Genomic DNA, 7,972 nt, shown 5'->3' with positions numbered 1-7,972 from the left:
AGGATCCTCAGTAAGCATAGGAGATCCAAATTTCATCGAATTCCCTATGTTAGCGGGATCAAGTCATTCCTTCAGATGAATCAGGCTATTCTCTCGATAAGAGAGAGTTATTTTTTACCTTAATGGGATCTAGTTTATTATGTTCTCTCGCTCAGTAGGATTGAGTGTCGCCTCGACTCCATGGATCTTCGGGAGTCAGAGAATCGAGTTATTATATTCAGTGTGAATTAGTACTTTACTATCAACTCGACTTTGCGGACACTTGGAAGTCAAGCGATAGAGATATTATCTCCAACGAGGATTGATAATATTACTATTTTCTCCTCGACTTCGCGGAGTTATAGTATAAAACTATTATTTCCAAGATAATTGCAGGGTCACCTTCAAACTACGCATCAAGTTAGATTGAATATAGTTCTATTTTTTTGAATATGTATTGTAGTTCTTCTTCGTAGCTTTACTTGGAGATGTTTTGCCTCCCTCGACTCGGACATAGTCGAGATTGAGTTTTTATATTCTCCACTGGTCTCGGACCAGTATATTGACCTATTCAAGGCTCAACCTCCCCCATTCAGAGTCGAATAAGCTCCACTGGTCTCAGACCAACATACTCCACTAGTCTAGGACCAACATATTATCCTTTTCAGGGGTTCAATCTCTCCCATTCAGGATAGAACTATCTCCACTATTCTCGAACCAGTGATTCACCACCAGTCTCAGACCAACATATTGTCCTTCTCAGGGCTCAACCTCCCCTATTCAGGGTAATTGAGCTGGCTCCACTGGTCTTACACTAACATATTATCCTTTTCAGGGCTCAACCTCCTTGAGCGGGAGCTAACAAAGTGTCATCATGGCTCAACCTCCTTGAGCAAATAAAGCGTTATCACCCTCTTAAGAGCTCAACCATTACATTATTTTGGTTTTCTATTACATTATCCCCTGATCTTGGACCAGTGGCATCCACCTATATATTATCCTGTTTAGGGCTCAATCTTCCCCGTTCATGGTCAAGCTAGCTCCACTGGTCTCGGACCAGCATATTCTCCACTAGTCTCAGACCAACATATTCAGGATTCAACCTCTCCCATTCGGGGTCGAGCTAGTTCCACTAGTCTTAGATCAACATATTCTTTATTGGTCTCGGACTATCATATTGTCTGTTACGCACTGTAAGTGTATGGTTACGTCGTCGATAATAAAAGAATATCAAATCCACAGAGACTGGTTATAATCACTAAGGATGTCTCAAAAGCGAATTAGCTAAACAATCGAACAAGAGATTATATGACCTAAGAAATGACTAAGAATTAGAGGTAAAGGTTAAATGCATAAATTCAATTTTGTGAAGGTTCTAGGAGTTTTGGTTTCTTTGCAATATTCACTAATATAATACAACCTACCAATTCCCTATCCTCAATTGCAATATATTCGTAAGAAGTCCTCGGTTATCTCCTGCAGAAAACACCGGTCAAGGACTCTCATCTAAATCTTAAGCAATTAAAGAGTTATGATTCCTATGAAGTCCATTAGTGGGGCAGTCCTACCACGACACCCCTCGGTCATACAACATAGAAACACATCACTAATTAATTCACATTAAGATATAGAATTCAGCTCGTCAATCCATCCTACTTCTTTGCAGGTTCTTGTTTCGCCCCTCAAGGTGATCCCCTAAACGTCCGTTAGCAGAGCAGCCCTGCCATGACGCCCCTCGGTCATACAATTTCAAGAATTCCTCTACACAATTCCACAAGAAATACAAACAACCAATCAAGAATGGTAATTAGGTACAAAACACAACAATTCATACAAGATTGATTGATACGAAATAAAACAACATCATTGGATCAAGAAGATGGCAAATCTTTGAATCTTACATCAATTTACATCGCAAATACTCCCTCCGTCCTAGAACAAAAGGAACTACTCCATAGAATACAAGAAAAGAACCGAAGACAAGAAGATCGTCAACATTCCGATCTCAATCAAGAAGATAGAATAGTAATGCTTATCTCAATTCGACGAGTGATTTTCGGAACCAATCCACCGCTCTTAGAGTCGAATCTTGGACGGAAAACTCCTCTTGAATGCTGGAAATTACGCCCAAGAATTGATCTCCCCAAAAGGGAGAGTCTTCCCCTTTCAAAGAGGAAGAAGCCCTATATATAGAAGAGTGAATTTAGGCGCCACACGACCCAAGACACGACCGTGTGAGATTCACACGGCCTTAGCATTCCCCCTCTCGGCCAAGGTCACACGACCGTGTGACCCTCACATGGTCATGCCAAGATTTATCCTTGGCTGGCTTGCACGGCCGTGCAGATCCACACAGCCTAGTCAGTCTTCGTTTCTGGAAGTGGCACACGGCCGTGTGGCACACATGGCCATGTCACTCTTTGGCTCTGGAAAGGCTACACGATCGTGTAACCATACACGATCGTGTACTGGTTGACTTGAAAAGGTGGCACGGCCGTGTCATCTCCACACGGCCAGGGCATTCCCCTTTGCTGTTGATGATGCACGACCCTATCATCACCACACTGCCAGGACCATTTCCCTTGGCTTGGCCGTGTAGCCCTCATAGCTAGTGTCTACTTCCTTCGTTTTGATTGATGAATTGATTACGAGCATCAATTCTTCTCCAAATTTGACTCCTGAAAATAGAACATGCACAGGAGAACATCTCCGAATAAAGAAGAGTAATTATGCTAAAAGTTAAGCAAGAAGCATGAAAGTGCATAGACAAAGCATGTATAAAATATAAAATATGCGTCAAAACATGTCAAACAAACGTATAAAATCTATGCACATCACACCCCCCAGACTTAAACTTTTGCTTGTCCTCAAGCAAAATGCCGCAATCAAGATTCATGTATTCAATAATGCATCATAATCCTTAATGCACTTTTCCTAACTCTATTTTACAAGTTTCATTAATAATCATGATCAGAGAAATAACTCAAGTATGGCTTAAGCATAAGTCTCTTGTGCACAGTGCAAATATATGGCCCAAACCCTTTAAGTTTCAATTTTTGTCCTAGTCAAGTCGTCATCCAATTGAGTTTATAATGTTTCCGGTGATAGGCACATACCTGCCACACACTTGATTCATACTTCTCAATCAACCCAAGGTCTCAAAGGCGTGCTCAATATCAAGAGAACCATAACAGTCATTTCCCCAGTAACCTAACTCGGTCTCAAAGGGGTGACTTGCTAGTTTCCACTCACGACAACTATTTTTTATATCCTTTTTTTCAACATTTTTTTTTCATTCCATTTTTTTCATTCATTAAGTGATTGCATTGTGCAACACTTAAACACATAAGTTCATAAGCACATAAGTTGAGATATTTTGATTTTTCTAAATGAGCTTACAAGATTCGAGCCTCATCCAGTAACAAAAATGAAGTTTGAGAAGTCACCATGGAGACCAAGTACTAAACAAATAGGACGAATCATGACTATTTCAATGATATTAATTATTCAAGCTCAAGTTATGTGAAGTGAAGGTAAGATCCTTAAGGTTAAGCCAAAACTCAAACTTATTTCCATATGATACTTAGCTCACAACTACTCAAGATAGAGAAAAGATGTACACTAAACATACTAGCATCATTTACAATATCATGAATCAATATACAGACGTGCTAACAATTTTCTTTTGGACAAGTAAGCATAAAAGTGAGGATTGATGTGTCTTCAATAGGGATGCCACAAAATACTTTAAAAGACAATCAAATGACTGTCAAAAACAATCCAAACAAACATAACAAATGCAAGACAAGAACAAAAATGCAAAGAATTTTCAGGTTACAAACCAACCCCTCCCCCCGACTTAAACTTTTCATCGTCCCGATGAAATTAATATGGTGGTGGAGGTGGACGAGGGAAAGGAGGTCTACGTGGACGACCAATAGGAAAACTAGAAAAACCTGGGGTCTCACTCAGGATCTTATGATATATATTCGAAGAGGGCATCTACTTGTTGACTAGTAATGTTCATGCCCTGTATGAATTCTCTCACTCTAGCTTGATCAATATCATAGTCCTGAACAAATTCGGCCACCTGTCCTTGAAAATTCCTCGTAAACTGAAAATGATCTTGTACTTCTCTAAATTGATCATCTGATAAGGAAAAGCGACCCTCCAACATTACTCATTGGGCCTCCTACTTCTTATGAAGCGAGTCTAGAGATGCACGAAAATCAGAAAAGTCAAATCTGGAATGACCCGTATCATAGGCAAAAGAGTGCCTAGCTGGTTTCGAATATCCAGAAGGTTGTGAGTGTCCAAATGACGAGGGCTCAAGGTGAGGCTCAGTGTCTCCGGATATGGAAGGAACATTCTCAGGATCCATATCAGTGATTACCCAATTAGCAAGATTGCGAATAGAGGTCCTCTCGGGATAGGGAAGGGGTAATGAAAAACCATTCTTCCTAGGAAAAGCAAAACCATTCACATCCCGACAAATCATTTTCATAGCAAGACATGCATCAATATCGATCATGTCATTGCCATGAATGACCTCCAACTCATCTAGATCAAGATTTAAACTTATAGCTATTTGAGTAATCAAACCACCAAAAATAATCGATCCCGAGGATGTCTTCCCAGCTCTTACCAAAGTTTGTAAAAAATGAAAATCGGAATCAAAGTCAACCTTATGTAACATAGTTCATAAAGCATAAAGCTCTATTTTCTTAATGACTCCATCGCTTTCCCCTCTACTAAAAATAGGTTTACTCATTACACGATGTAAATACTTAAAAATGGGGTTTTGCATATGGGAAGCTTTAGCTCTAGAGGGTTCATAAGGTTGATCCAATCCAGTGATCAAATTCCAAAATTGATTCCAGTTGAATCTTGAATTGAACCTGCGAGAGCTATCGGTAGACAATCCAAAATAATTATTAAAATCACTAAATATCCACTGAAATTCCTGATTCATTAATCTAAAAGTTATTTTGCTAATATAATCATCTTCATTGGCAAAGTGAACATCTAGTGAACTCAAAAACTCCAGTATAATACGAGGATTTGTAGGTAGATGTGTGTACATGATATCATTCCAATCAAGAGACCCAATCATCCAATCTATATCATCCCTGATTCCTTACATATCTAAAATAGTTGGGTCCATGTAACGCGTGCACACAATCTTTCTATTGACAAGAATTTCAAATCTAGATTTATGATCTTCATTTCTAAAAATAATATTGAATTCATTGTCGTTACCTTCATCACGTGCTATCCTCTTTCCTTTGCCCTTTGTTGGCTACTTTCCTTTTTCCTTTGTTGGCTCCTTTCCTCCGCTTGATCCACCACTTCCCTTATGAAGTTTCTTCAAAATATTAGACATATTGTCAATCTTAGGTGGGGAAAGGTGTTGTTTTATTGGAGAAGTAAGATCTTGTAAGAATAGATCTTAAAAAAACAAGATTCTTGGAACAAGGAGTTGTAGATTTTGGAGATAAGAGAGGAGAAAGAGTTGTTAAGATCTAAATCTTGATAAGTTTATGGAGAGAAATGAGTTTAAGATCTAGATCTGAGAAGATTAGAGGAAAGGTTGAAGAAGAGAAGAGTTTAGGAGAGAGAGGTGACTTGAGGGTATGGGGGTGTATGGCCGACATGGTCTAGGTATGGCCGTGTCTTCTAGACACGACCAAGGCAAATCACTCCACACGGGTCGTGTAGATCCACATGACCCTAACCTCCTCCTTCTCGGGTTAGTCCACACGACCATGTTGATTTGCACGGCCACAACAATCTTCCTCTCGGCCTTGTTCGCACGACCATGTTGGGGACACGACTTCGTCCTTCTTCTTCTCAGGTAATTCTACACGGCCGTGCTGAATGGCACGGGCAGAGTAGATTCCTTCTCTGGATTTTTACACGGCCATGTGTAGTACACGGCTAGGCACATCGCCTCATTTGGAATCATCACACGGTCGTAAGTTTAAAGTTGGTGGGAATATAATTCCATTATTGGCATGAGGAATTATATTCCATAGAATCTGATAATGCCCACATCCATTATTCACATTATCGACACATCTTCAATAATGCTCATAGGATATCTACAAGAATGGTCAGCTAATTGTAGTGTCATGGTAGTAAGTTTAAAGTTTTTGAAACCTAATTTATTACAGATTGAATATGGAATGAGGCTAACACTTGCCCCCAAATCACAAAAAGCTTTTTCTATAAATTCAGATCCTATATTGCAAGGAATATAAAAGCTTCCTAGATCTTTAAGCTTTGGGGAAATGTTCTTTTCAAACAAATCGCTACATTCCTTAGTGAGTGCTATGGTCTCAATATCTCCTCTTCTTCTTTTATTTGACATGATGTCCTTCAGAAATTTGGCAAACTTTGGCATTTGTATGATTGCATCAATTAGAGGAACTCCAACACAAATTTCTTTAACTTTTTCCAAAAATCTGCCAAACTCTTCATCCTTATTTAACATATCTAATCTTTGAGGGAAAGAGACTACTTGACTTTGAGGGTTAAGTGGAAGAGTCTCTTCAACCTTAATGGTACTCTCCTCTTTATCTTGAATCTGATTTGGTTCATGTGCTGAAGGAGAGAGCTCTTCTTCAGTTTTCATCCCTTGTGGAGTAGTCACTTGAGGATCACCCAAGGTCCGTCCGCTCCTAAGCTCAATTCTATTACAGTGCTCTATTGGGTTAACATCAAGTTTTCCAAGAAATTGTCCTGGTGCTCTTGAAGATGATGAAGCTAATTGGACAATTTAGCTATCTTGAATCTTTTGATGCTTGTCGAAATTATCCATCCTCTGAGTTAGCTTCAAAATATCTTGCTTCATTTTGTTTTGATTGGAGATAATTTCCTCAAGCATCTTCTCAATTTTAGAAAATTGAAAGCCCTGAGAAGATTGTTGTTGTTGTTGAAAACTTTATTACCCGGATTGGAAATTTGGTTTGCCTCCCATGGATGATCCTTGTTCTTGATTATTTCTGTAGGAAAATTTTGGATGATTCTTCCACCCAGGGTTATATATGTTAGAATAGGGATTGTTCTATCTCTGATTAAAACCCATGATAGCATCACATTGTTCTAATTGATTTATTTGTACAGATATAGCTCCTAAAGGACATGAGTATGGAGAATATTCAGAACTTCCACATGTTTCACAAGCACATACTAGGGCATTTATCATGTTAGAATTTGTTCCCATATTCTCTAGCTTTTTAGTAAGAGCATCCAGCTTTGCAATCATTAAGGTAATTGCATCTACATCAAATTTTCCTGATGCTTTTGTTGGGTTTGTATAAGAATAGCCTCCACTTCTTTCAGTTGCCCATTGATGATGATTCTGTGCTACACTTTCAATGATTTCTTCGACCTCATCTAAACTCTTGTTCATAAGTGCCCCTCCAGCTGCGGAATCAAGGGACACCTTAGTATGGTAATTGATGTCATTATAAAATATGTGTAACACCAACCATTTCTCCAATCCATGATGTGGGCATTGTCTGAGCATACTATTGTATCTATCCCATGCTTCAAATAAAGATTTCGAATCTGATTGTCTAAAGCTTGCAATAAGATTTCTCATATGAGCAGTCTTACTTGGAGGATAGAATTTGTCTAAGAATTGTTGCTCACATTGTTCTCAAGTGGTAATGCTATTAGGAAGTAAAGAATTCAACCATTGTTTAGCTCTATCTCATAAAGAAAACCCAAACAATAGTAGTCTCACTGCTTCTGAAGGAACGATATTCATTTTCATGGTACCGCAGATTTCATAAAAGACTTTCAAATGCTAATTAGGATCTTCATGCGGTCCACCTCTAAACTGATTTTACTGAACCATATTGATTATTGAAGGCTTAATCTCAAAATTATTTTCTTTAACAGAGGGTCTTGTAATACTTGAATGGAACTCTCTGACATAAGGTGCTACATAATCCTTAAGTGGTCTATTCACCATATTTGAATGTCC

At 38.8% G+C, this 7,972-nt stretch overlaps 1 non-coding gene across 1 annotated transcript; it reads left to right on the top strand.

Moving 5' to 3' along the window:
* Positions 1 to 7,481: 7,481 nt before the first annotated feature.
* LOC121998859 lies at positions 7,482 to 7,588 on the top strand. The gene has a single exon (XR_006116649.1). It is a non-coding gene; the product is annotated as a small nucleolar RNA R71 (small nucleolar RNA).
* Positions 7,589 to 7,972: the final 384 nt, after the last annotated feature.

Source organism: Zingiber officinale, chromosome 6A (assembly GCF_018446385.1).
Source record: "Zingiber officinale cultivar Zhangliang chromosome 6A, Zo_v1.1, whole genome shotgun sequence".
NCBI lineage: Eukaryota > Viridiplantae > Streptophyta > Magnoliopsida > Zingiberales > Zingiberaceae > Zingiber > Zingiber officinale.
The sequence above is the reverse complement of the archived record's forward strand: the minus strand, read 5'-3'. Positions and strand labels throughout refer to the sequence as shown.